The sequence below is a fragment of the Bos javanicus genome, chromosome 1 (genome assembly GCF_032452875.1).
Source record: "Bos javanicus breed banteng chromosome 1, ARS-OSU_banteng_1.0, whole genome shotgun sequence".
Classification (NCBI taxonomy): domain Eukaryota; kingdom Metazoa; phylum Chordata; class Mammalia; order Artiodactyla; family Bovidae; genus Bos; species Bos javanicus.
In genome coordinates this window covers 59,395,316-59,408,583 of record NC_083868.1, presented here as the reverse complement: position 1 = coordinate 59,408,583, position 13,268 = coordinate 59,395,316, and the positions used below count along the sequence as shown (strand labels likewise).

The 13,268-nt window shown below is 40.0% G+C and overlaps 1 protein-coding gene across 28 annotated transcripts in view; it reads left to right on the top strand.

The window, feature by feature from the left end:
* The window catches only part of ZBTB20 (zinc finger and BTB domain containing 20), an 865,788-nt gene that overhangs the window by 670,042 nt on the left and 182,478 nt on the right, over window positions 1-13,268 (top strand). The gene's annotated exons all lie outside the window — the stretch shown is intronic.

Sequence of the window (13,268 nt, the reverse complement as noted above, 5' to 3'; positions counted from 1 at the left end):
AAGTGGTATCCAACTCTTTGTGACCCTATAGACTGCAGCACCCCAGACTTCCCATTTAGCTAGTCTTGAAAAATGGCTTGAATGTAAAAAAAAGAAAGAAAGAAAGGAAAAGTAAAGAAATGATATCCCGAGCAAAAGTATAAACCTAAGTGTAGGATTCTTTGAAGGGGTACAATAAAAAGCAGTTTTTCCCCACTCAAATTTTAAGCCCATTGAAAAATTAAAAAAGTGATAGCTGGGGAGCCAAAATTCTTGCTAAAGTCTAGGTGGAAGGACAGAACTTAGTATGAGAGGTAGAAGGGGCTCACTGACTCTCTTCCTCCCAAGGGAAAATCTGGATCTGCATAAGAGTAATGCTTTTCCAGGTCACTGACTCCCGCTAGTCTAAGCAGTCTAGAAAGGAGAAAGACTCAGAAACTTCAATAGATAAGTCCCAGCCAACTGAGAAACAGGGACCAAGGGCTGCCTTACCAACAGGATGATTCTCCTCCATGGAAAAGTATTAGCATAAGGAATGAGGCAAGATATGTTTAGAAAACTTCTTTATGTAAACTGGGAGGGGGAAGAGGCTTTCCTGCAAACCCTAAGATCCACAAGCTGGGAAACAAGAGGAGGAAGTACTGAGTAAAATGAAAATGGAAACCAGAGCCAAGAGGTCAGATAAGGCTCTCAAATGCCTAAGGGGACATACCTGAGGTTGAAACCAGCTGTCATAGAAATATTGGAGTTCTAAACTGAGGCTTCCTTTTTAGACTCTTAAAATTACCAGAATCAGAATCCCAGGAACAAGCAAGAAATGAAGACAATGAACTAAACCCAAGTTGGAAACAAAAACAAAACCCTTATCTTTTGTGAAACTAGTGATAAAATTTGTTGAGTACTTGCCTTTCTTTGGGTACTAGACAAAATATTTTTAATGGCTATATGATTTAACCTTTTAAACTACTCTTTTTAAGTCTATAATGTTATAAAAATGAAATGGATATTTAGCATGTTTGAATAATTTTTTCCAAGAATGCCTAGGAAATAACAGACAGAAATTGAATCCAAGACTATCTGTCTTAAAATCTTCGTGGAATTTCATTAAACACAAAGTGAATGTCTACTAAGTGCTGAAAACCTAATAGCAAAACACACAGAGCCTCTGCCCTGCTGGAGTTTACAGTCTGGGGGATGGGAGAGAGACATTAATCAAATGGTCACACAAAAGAACTTATAATTGCAAGCTGTGCTTACTGCTGTGAAATAAAAGTGCCAGGTCCTCTACAAGCAATATAGGAGGGGGATCTAAGTGAGTCTGGAAGTACAGAAGACGCTTCCCTGAGGAAGTGATTCTGAGCTGACCTCTGAGGTTGAGGAGATAATTCAGGGCCTGTTGATGTCAGGATCTCTGATGAAATGTTAAGGACCTGCCTCAGGGCAATGGAAAAGCACATTTAAGACTGAAAGTGGCATGATCAATTTTGTATTCTAAAAAGATCTTGCTACTCTTGTACATTTATCCCAAACAGATGGAAACATATCCACACAGAAAACAAAGTTTATGGCAGCTTTACTCACAATAGCCCCAAACTGGAAACAACCCAGATGTCCTTCAATCAGTAAATGGTTAAACCATAGTATGACCAAACCATGGAACTGCTCAACACTTGGAAGTAGTGAACTCTTGATATGTATAACTTGGATTAATAACAAAGATGTTACACTTGAGTTAAAAGGCCAATTTCCTTTATATAACATTCTTATAATGACAAAATTATAGAGAGCAGATTAACAGTGATTAAGGAGTGAGGGAAGATGGGGCTAACTGTGGCTACAAAACTGTAGCCCAAAATAGTCTTAGGATGTAGCCGTTCTGTACTTTGACTAGTGGTAATCATGCAAATCTTTACATAAGGATGCGATCGCATAGAGCGACGCACACACACTTATATGAGTATATGTAAAATGAGTGAATCTGAATAAGGTGGATGGATTGTACCAGTGTCCGTTTCCTGATTGTGATATTGTACTACAGTTAAACAAGATATTATATTGGGCCATTATGAGAGAGGGGTAGAGGGCATACCAGACCTTTCTGTATTATCTCTTACAATTGCATAATAAACTACCATAAACCTGAAATTAAAAAATTAAGCTAGTTTCATCGTGGTAAATGGTTTAGGAGGAGCAAAAGTAAGGAGACTATAGTAATAGAACGGATAAAAAATAGACTTGGATTTTGACGATGGGAATGGAAGCAAAATGAAGGCAACTGAGAGATAATTCAGAAACAAAATATATAATTTTGAAACAAATATATGGATTGGATGTGGGAGATGAAGGAGAAAGAAGTGACTACTGGTTTTATGTTTGTTAAAAATATGAAGGATGGTGCCACTCAGGGTTCTATGAAACACCAGAGGAGAACTGGGGTTAAGATCTATTTCTGAGATGTCTAGTGTCAAATGCTTTTGATAGAGAGAAGTAATCATATTGGGTAGGCAGATGAATGTATACAACTGGAATTCAGAAATAAAATGAAGACAAATGAAGCTGTTGGCATGGATGATAATTGCCTAGGGATAAGGTTAGATGGAGAAGAAGGCCCAAACTGGGACTTGAAGAACTCAGTATTTAATCACCTGGAAGGGAAAAATGAGGCTGTGAGTATCCTCAGAAGGAATAGCTAAGGGGTCCAGTACTCTTGCCTGGAAAATCCCATGGACGGAGGAGCCTGGTGGGCTGCAGTCCATGGGGTCACTAAGAGTTGGACACGGATGAACAACTTCACTTTCACTTTTCGCTTTCATGCGTTGGAGAAGGAAATGGCAACCCACTCCAGTGTTCTTGCCTGGAGAATCCCAGGGACGGGGGAGCCTGGTGGGCTGCCATCTATGGGGTCGCACAGAATCGGACACGACTGAAGTGACTTAGCAGTACCAGCAGCAGTAGGAAAATCAGAAAACATTGACACAGAAACCAAGAAAAGAAAGCGTTTCAAAGAGAGTGGTCAATAGTGACCCCTGAGGAGTCAAGTAAGTTAAGGGTTGAAAAATATATCACTTAATGTATTAGTCTGAAGGTTGTTGTTGACTTTAGCAAAAGGTGGCTTGTTGAAGAGGTAGAAGCAGTAACTTATTTGTTAAAGGATGAGGAAAGTATAAGAAGTGAAGAAACAGAGCAAATGTGGATAAGTCTTGGAAATTTTACCTTAAAGGAAAAGAAAATGAGCTAGTATAATATCTTAGGAATGTGGAGGGGGGGTGAGGTCAAAAGAAGTTTCTGGAGGGGAATGGCAATTTTAGCATTTTTATATGCTTAGAAAAATACAGTAGAGATGAGAGATTCAGTGTATAGGAGCAATAATAGGATAGGATGACTGTTGAACGGATGGTTCCTGATATGACAGAGACACGGGGTCCTGAGCACAAGCAGAAGGATAGACGGATGGACATCTCTTCCATAGTTACAAGAAAGAAGAAGGAAGGGTAGAGATACAGGCAAGCTGTGTGTAGGCTTGGTTCTGAGAGGTTGAGAGGTGTCCCAAATGGTCACTCCTAGGGAGCAAGGTGCTGCCAAGAATAAGTGAGGAGGAGATTTCAGGAAAGTAGAAGTGTAAAATCGTTCTTGGGACAAATAGGATGGCAGGTTGACCAGAAGAACACAGTGGGATTCTCCTTGGCAGTGCAGAAGGTCTAGGTGAGTCTGATGGGTTTTTATAGTACCCATTCTGTCTTGTGTGACTTTCTCCAGAAGTTCAGTGACCAAGGAGGAAACTTAGAGAAGATGTGCCTTTTAGTTCAAATTACGATGGAATTTTACATAATAAGCGTGAAAAGATATTAGGGGTTTTAGTTTCTTTTTGATCCAATCTAAGGCCAGAATGAAAAGGCAGTAAAAGGGCTCTGTTCAACTCTCTAAGCCTCTGGTGAGCATCTACATTGCACCAGACACTGTGTTTGGTACAGAAAAAACAGTCTAGTTTAGTTTAAAGGCTGACATCTAGTCCAAAAGGCCAAGAACAGGTGATTAGATAACCTTTGCCAAAAGACACAGAAACCCACGTCATTACTTTCTTCTGCCTTCTCCTTCCTCCCATTCTGGCATTACCTAGTTATTTTCTTGCTTTCTCACTAAATATCTACTCTCTGCCTTATTGACAAGCCTCTAATATACAACATGCATATGTAAGTGACAATTCTGATTTCTTCCGTCATCATTTTGCTAACATATGATCATTTAGGAACAATTAGGTCATCTACTTGAAGTGTGGTATTGGTCCTGGGTGAATTTTCTCTGAATTTTAAGAGCTTCCATCTAACTGTACATAGACTGTTTGTTTATTTATTTATTTTCTTGGAAAAAGGGATGGAGAGAGGAAGAGTGGGTAGGTACGAGAGAAGAAGGAAAAAAGGGAAAGAAAGCTAATGATCTATAGAAGACCTGGTATAGCAGCTCACCCTTGTTACTCCAGGGAACTCTCACTTAAAATGAATGGATGAGCCTCCATTCCTAATGGTGTCCTATGTCATCAGACTCCAAAATAGCTTCCAGAGCTGGAGACCTTTCAGAGTACTAAAGATTAACTAAACTTCAGCTTCTAGTAGCATAAAACAAGATATAAAAAAGACCTAAAGAATGTGTAAATTCTTAATTGCCAATAGCACTAGGATTCCCCATTCAGATTTATTCTGTTATAAAGCGGTGGCTTGCAAAGAGGTGGTGGCAATGACAGCTTTCCTTTATTTGAACACATTCCATTCTACTAGATTTCCTTTAGGAAATGACATTAAGACCATTTGACTCAAAACTCAACTGTAGATACATCTGGGATAAAATTTGCCAGCTGTTGAGCAACACAGCTGTATTTTTTTTAATAGTTACTTCTTTCATGATTCTATAATTCACATTTCTTGTAAAATATTAAGAAAGTATGGAGAAAATATTCACAATCCCCCTAAACAGAAAAAGTGATTATTAACAATTTTTTAGATCACCTTCTAGTCTTTCCTCTGAATTTAACACGATTGAGCACATACTGTATGTATAAGGTTGTATTCTATTGTTTACTAAATATTATGTAAGCCCTTCTCAGTATAATTACATACTGCCACCATAAGGTCTGAATAGTTTCCTATCATATAAAACTCCCAGAATTTTCCTAACAATGCCCTAAGTATAGATATTTGGGTTATTTCCAGTATGTGCCCTTTTATACTTTAAAGTCTTTTAAGATGTAATGTGTTACCTGAATTGGCAAACTTGGAGGAAACTTGAGGAAGGCAGGCAGTGATGCCATCCATCAAGAGAATGGTCAGGCAGTAGTGTCACCCTATTCAGAGAGTTACTAATTGCTAATGACTTCATGGGAAATAGATGGGGAAACAGTGGAAACAGTGTCAGACTTTATTTTTCTGGGCTCCAAAATCACTGCAGATGGTGACTGCAGCCATGAAATTAAAAGACGCTTACTCCTTGGAAGAAAAGTTATGACCAACCTAGATAGCATCTTCAAAAGCAGAGACATTACTTTGCCAACAAAGGTCCGTCTAGTCAAGGCTATGGTTTTTCCAGTAGTCATGTACGGATGTGAGAGTTGGACTGTGAAGAAAGCTGAGCACCGAAGAATTGATGCTTTTGAACTGTGGTGTTGGAGAAGACTCTTGAGAGTCCCTTGGACTGCAAGGAGATCCAACCAGTCCATTCTGAAGGAGATCGGCCCTGGGATTTCTTTGGAGGGAATGATGCTAAAGCTGAAACTCCAGTACTTTGGCCACCTCATGTGAAGAGTTGACTCATTGGAAAAGACTCTGATGCTGGGAGGGATTGGGGGCAGGAGGAGAAGGGGATGACAGAGGATGAAATGGCTGGATGGCATCACTGACTCGATAGACGTGAGTCTGAGTGAACTCCGGGAGTTGGTGATGGACAGGGAGGCCTGGCATGCTGCGATTCATGGGGTCGCAAAGAGTCGGACACGACTGAGCGACTGAACTGAACTGAACTGAACTGAATGACTATGAAACTCATATTTAAATTTTTAAGTAGTTGTTACAGGATTTATCTAAGCTTTTTTCCCTAAAATTCAAATTCTATTTTTTTAGTTCTAAAGTATACATTTAGTTTGGTTTGCATTTGTTATAGTAATGATGTAAAAGAAAAAAATCCATTCAAAATCTCACTATCCAGAGGGTTAACACTTTGGGGAATATATTTCCAAACATATCTATTTATCTGTCTGTTTTTCTTTGTCTTTCTCTTTTCAAAATAAAAGGAAAATCTGCTGGCTGTTTTGCAATCTGCTTTTTTACTCATTGTAACAGGCATTTTCCATAATAATAAATATAGATCTACATTATCTTTTTGACAGCCACATTGTACTCCAGTAGAGGGTAATTTATTGAATAAGTCACTTACAGATGGACATTTAGGATATTTGGAAATTTTTTCTAACTAAACAGTGCTACAGTAACCATCTCTATACATATGTGCTTTTTTTTTTTTTTTAATTCACTTGCCTGATTATTTCCTTAGGGTAATTTCTAGTAGTGGAACTGCCAAAGTAAAATGTATCTGCTGCTAAAGTGTCCTCCAGCAAAATTGTATCAGTGTATATCCCCTGCTGCTACTGCTGCTTTGTCACTTCAGTCAAGTCCAACTCTGTGCAACCCTATGGACTGTAACCTGCCAGGCTCCTCTGTCCATGGGATTCTCCAGACAAGAGTACTGGAGTGGGTTGTCATGCTGTCTTCCAGACCCAGGGATCGAACCCGGGCCTCCTGCATTGCAAGGCAGATTCTTTACTGCTAAGCCACTAGGGAAAGCCATGTATACCCCTACCAGCAAGGAAAGAGGCTGCCCATTTCTCTGCATCTTCACTAATTCTGTACTTGTCAATTGTACTTTTTGCCATGTAAGGGAATATTTTTATATTGGGGTACAAGATGCTTTTGCCAAGCATACAATCCCATCTGAAAACTTAAAGAATATTACATTTTATTACATGAAAATAGAAATCACTGTGGTAAACAGTATTTTTTAAACAACTAGGGAAATACTATGACATATCCTTAATATTTTAAAAGTAGATATAATCAACGATGAAAAGGTGAATAATACAGTAAAAACATGCAAAGGGCGAATGAGCAGCCTCACAGGCGTTCTGTTGTTTAGTCTCACCCTTTGCTGCAAAGGCAGTGCCCACTCTTGTCCTGTGAGGTCACCTCTAGCGCTGTTTCCTGCGCTCTGCTGGCACCCCCCACCCTCACCCCTCTCCCAGGGAAAGTTGTGGGGAGAGAAGCACCACTCGGGAGACCAGCAGAGTTTCTTTCTGGGTGAGGGACAGTCAGTACTTCCCCTGGTTTCATACATTTATGTTTATTTGACATCGCCATTCCCCCAAAGGGACAGGCTAATTGTTCACTCATATGAATGTGAAAGTGATCATCTGAGCTCTGCCATCAGACTCCAGAATCAGTAAATTATTGGGAAGGGAAAAATACACACTGGCAACATTGCCTGATCTGTGTCTCCAGGGCAGAATTGACACTATTCTTCTACCAGATGTAGATAGAGATTTCTGGATGTTCTCATAAATAAAGTGCTAGAGGCCATGTCATCAGTGTCCTCCACCTTTCCCTCTCTCTGACTCCCATGTGTATTACTACATACTTAATGAAATGGAATATTTTTCAGCAACTTCAGGGAAAGTGAAAGACGCTAAGAGGCAGAAATGCCACACTGACAGCATCCTCCCCTGCCCTTCACAGCGCAGACTGACAGAGCATCTTCCTGTGTTTTGGAATTGTGAGCATGTGGCTCCCGGCATGTGCAACCCAAGTCTCTCTGAGGGGCAGGAGTTGTGCAACGCTGTTCTGAGTGGTAATTGGAGCATTCCTTCAGCACAAAAAGTTCATTTGCAGATGATAAGGGATGCCATGTGCTCTGGAGCATTTTTTCTACGTCTTTAAAGAAAAACCATGTCCAGAAGTCATATGCAGTTCCTTAAATCCTTAGGCAGTGTCCAGAAGGGAAGCAGAAAAGAAACCATCATGTTCAAGATTGTACAGAAGCTCCTTTAGGCCAATTACAAGCTGAGGCAAGTGGTAGGAACCAGGCCTAGTAAATAACTCCTCTACCTGAGCAGTGAAACTGCCCAAGAAGTGGGAGCACATGACTACCGGCTAGGTTTCAGTGATGCCCCTGGAGCAGTTAAAGACTGGCACTGCCATACGTAGGCTCAGAGTGCCGAATGTGTAACTTTCTTATTGATGCCCTTAGAAAACGTCACATATTATACCCCTGCCTCTATAACATGGCCTGTACTCAGAGGCCAAACAGGACCCAATAATGATGATTGGTGTTGTGTTGTTTATTAGCATGAATCTTCCCTCCATTCTTTCTCACCCTTTTCATCCCCAAACATCATTGCCAATTGAAAGCTGGGCAGTGGTGTATGTATAGGATATACATTATATATATGTTTGGTACAAATGGGCTTTCCCAATGGCTCAGTGGTAAAGAATCTGCTTGCAGTGCATGAGACATGGGTTTGATCCCTGGGTAGATCCCCTGAAGGAGGAAATAGCAACCCACTCCAGTATTCTTGCCTGAAAAATCCCATGGACAGAGGAGCCTAGCAGTCTACAGTCCAAAAGGTAGCAGAGTCTGTCTGACACGACTGAGCGAATGAGTTCAACAACAACAATGGTACATATGCCACCTAATTAGTCAAAGAGTCTTTCTACTCTCTTGTAGAAGAGGTCTTTGTAGTGATAAATTTTTTTTTTCTTTCATTAGATTCTTTCTGCACTCTTTCTGTCAGAGATCAGATCAGTCGCTCAGTTGTGTCCGACTCTTTGCGACCCCATGAATCGCAGCATGCCAGGCCTCCCTGTCAATCACCAACTCCCAGGGTTCACTCACACTCACGTCTATCGAGTCAGTGATGCCATCCAGCCATCTCATCCTCTGTCGTCCCCTTCTCCTCCTGCCCCCAATCCCTCCCAGCATCAGAGTCTTTTCAAATGAGTCAGCTCTTTGCATGAGGTGGCCAAAGTACTGGAGTTTCAGCTTTAGCATCATTCCTTCCAAAGAAATCCCAGGGCTGATCTCCTTCAGAATGGACTGATTGGATCTCCTTGCAGTCCAAGGGACTCTCAAGAGTCTTCTCCAACACCACAATTCAGAAGCATCAATTCTTCGGCGCTCAGCCTTCTTCGCAGTCCAACTCTCACATCCATACATGACCACAGGAAAAACCATAGGCTTGACTAGACGGATCTTTGTTGGCAAAGTAATGTCTCTGCTTTTGAATATGCTATCTAGGTTGGTCATAACTTTCCTTCCAAGGAGTAAAGCGTCTTTTAATTTCATGGCTGCAGTCACCATCTGCAGTGATTTTGGAGCCCAGAAAAATAAAGTCTGACACTGTTTCCACTGTTTCCCCATCTATTTCCCATGAAGTGATGGGACCAGATGCCATGATCTTCGTTTTCTGAATGTTGAGCTTTAAGCCCACTTTTTCACTCTCCACTTTCACTTTCATCAAGAGGCTTTTGAGTTCCTCTTCACTTTCTGCCATAAGGGTGGTGTCATCTGCATATCTGAGGTTATTGATATTTCTCCCGGCAATCTTGATTCCAGCTTGTGCTTCTTCCAGCCCAGCGTTTCTCATGATGTACTCTGCATATAAGTTAAAAGCAGGGTGACTATATACAGCCTTGACATACTCCTTTTCCTATTTGGAACCAGTCTGTTGTTCCATGTCCAGTTCTAACTGTTGCTTCCTGACCTGCATACAGATTTCTCAAGAGGCAGGTCAGGTGGTCTGGTATTCCCATCTCTTGAAGAATTTTCCACAGTTTATTGTGATCCACACAGTCAAAGGCTTTGGCATAGTCAATAAAGTAGAAATAGATGTTTTCTGAAACTCTCTTGCTTTTTCGATGATACAGCGGATGTTGGCAATTTGATCTCTGGTTCCTCTGCATTTTCTAAAACCAGCTTGAACATCAGGAAGTTCACAGTTCACGTATTGCTGAAGCCTGGCTTGGAGAATTTTGAGCATTACTTTACTAGCGTGTGAGATGAGTGCAATTGTGCGGTAGTTTGAGCATTCTTTGGCATTGCCTTTCTTTGGGATTGGAATGAAAACTGACCTTTTCCAGTCCTGTGGCCACTGCTGAGTTTTCCAAATTTGCTGGCATATTGAGTGCAGCACTTTCACAGCATCATCTTTCAGGATTTGGAATAGCTCAACTGGAACTCCATCACCTCCACTAGCTTTGTTCGTAGTGGTGCTTTCTAAGGCCCACTTGACTTTCACATTCCAGGATGTCTGGCTCTAGGTGAGTGATCACACCATCATCACACCATCATGATTATCTGGGTCGTGAAGATCTTTTTTGTACAGTTCTTCTGTGTATTCTTGCCACCTCTTCTTAATATCTTCTGCTTCTTTTAGGTCCATACTATTTCTGTCCTTTATCGAGCCCATCTTTGCATGAAATGTTCCTTTGGTATCTCTGATTTTCTTGAAGAGATCCCTAGTCTTTCCCATTCTGTTGTTTTCCTCTATTTCTTTGCATTGATCACTAAAGAAAGCTTTCTTATCTCTTCTTGCTATTCTTTGGAACTCTGCATTCAGATGTTTATATCTTTCATTTTCTCCTTTGCTTTTTGCTTCTCTTCTTTTCACAGCTATTTGTAAGGCCTCCCCAGACAGCCATTTTCTCATTTCTTCTAATGTGAGGTTATTGAAGATAAATCAGACATACCTATCTTATCCCAGAGAATAATTTCCAGATATTTATTTAGAATGGCCACCTTACCCTCTCACACTTTTAGTAAGCTAAAACTGATTCAACTTTTAGTTCCCCCCTGGAAATTTCTAGACTTTGGTACATGGAAAGTAATTATCACCTCTAATTTAAAGTTAATCCTATATTTTGAATATAAGAAGCATGTGTCTCATGACAGAAATTGAGTAAAATTACACCTAAATCCTCTAGCAATGTCCTTCATTCTGGTCCATACAAGTTAGTCAAGGGTGCATAAGGGAAGTAGTAGGAAGTCTCTGATTAGAATCATTTTCTGGGATTTTTGCCCCCTCCTTTTTCCATCATTATGAAACTCGAATAGTCTACTACATTGGTTCTTCACCAGGAGATTCTGCATACTCCTCTACCACTTTTTATTTATTTTATTGAAGCCTAATTGATTTACAATGTTGTGTTAATCTCTTTTGTATAGCAAAGTGACTTAATTATATATATATAATTTTTTTAATTTTTAAAAATTTTATGAAAGCAGTGATAAACACTGTGAAAAAAATTAACATGAAGATGCAAAAGAGGGCCTCAAAAATCATAAAATGTTGGGGAGGAGAGTAAGAAAATGTAGATTTATTTTTTCCTAGAATGTGTTTGAGCCTATATGACTACCAGTCTACCAGTTTTAATAATAGCACTTTTCAGTGAAGATTAGAAAGAATCTTAATACTGTTTAGTTTCCCCAAAATATATGAAGTATCTGTTGACAAGGTGTCTATAACAATCTATCTATCTCTATTTATTTATTAATATAGATAATACAAAGGGTCAATTTCTTGGTCGTCTTATTATCACCAGTCATGAACATCTCCTATCTAGAATCTGTACAGAGGTCAACCACCTCACAGTAGGTTGTGTGTTCACCATCCACTCCAACTCTCTAAAAAGAGACAAATTTCAGAAATGTACACTAACATTCAGAAAACTACTTCAGAGATCTGAATCTTGGAGCAGGAATCCAAGAGAAATCTTACTGGTCACAATTATTGGGAATTTCCCCCTTTTCCCCAAACAACAAAGAACTATAGTGAAAACACTTTAAGATTACCTTTTGAGTGATTTTGGTGTTGGATTCTGATTTATTCTTTTTTAGAAAATGAGGGACTACATTTAAATTCCAAATAAATGCTTTTACCTAATAAGATATGAATGTACAATTTTTGACTTTTGTGATACAATGATCATTCATCAAGTCCAGTGTCTAATAATCATTTCCTCTTTAGTAATGACCAAGAGATAGAGGCCTCTTTTAAAGAGTAGATCGGAGTTTTACGGGTAGCTCCCCAAGGGGACATAGAGTTGAAACAAGGAGGGATGTAATTAGAAGCCAGAAAAACAAGAGAGAGCTGGGTGCACATTAACAGTGCCAGCAACTCTAAAACAAGTTAGGCTTTAGTCAAGATGTAATCAAAAACATGTACTCTAGATATTCATCCATTTCTAGGATTGTGCAGGGTTTAATTTCCTCTCATCTCTTAGCAAAAAATAACTTGATCTAAGAAGAAAGATTTCTCCACACCACAGTCAGATTATTTCCTGGGACCAGTACACCCTTGGCAGACCACACTGACTTGTGGACCAGCCTGAGGATCCAGGGAAAACAGACAGAGTGACCCAGAGGGACAGAGTCAGGGCCAGCTGTGGACTGGAGTCTATACCATCTTCCAAAAACTACCCCAAATCGGTCTTTTATTTCCTTTCTCAACAATAGGCATTAGAAAACCTAAAGATCAAAGGTCCTTTTCAGGCCTGAGCTATTGATGTGATTGTAGGGATTATTTCTAGGTCAGCTGCAGCTACCTTTTGCTGTGGCTGGACGCTCAAAGCAATCCTGTACAGGGACACATGCACACACAGTCTATTGGTATGGGCTTTTCTCCCGCCTATTAGATGCATTACAAATTTGCTTTTAATGGGGCCTCTCTGCATTCAACAGAAATATTTCTGGAACTCTCCTGGCTCCCACAACATTTGCTGGGTGCACGCTTAATATGTTTTAGCTTTGCTGCCTGAAGATGGAATCAGGGACATCTACCTGCACATGGCAGTGCTTGGCTCTTGCAGTTGCAGAACTTAATGTATGTATCAGTAATGAAAATCTTAATTAAGAAAGCTGCATCATTGTCCACGAACACTCATTTTTCTCCCCCTGCAAAGCCCTTTGTGTATTTCGGTATATACCTGGTCCAGACAGACAGAGCCCTCGAAGAGCTTGTCTGGCAGATCTTCTCTTGATTATTAACAGCTAGCGAATGACAAAGTCTCGCTTTCCTTTTGTCTTGAAACTGAGGCTTGGAACAGCACAGCACACAATGTACTGTAGGATTTGTTTGTGTTTTTTTAAACTTGCTTTTATTACGTTGGTGGGTTTAAAAATCCGACAGTGTTGATCAAAACTAATTTAGGTAACTTAGAGTTGCCAAAACACTAGCAGATGCATATTTACACATATAC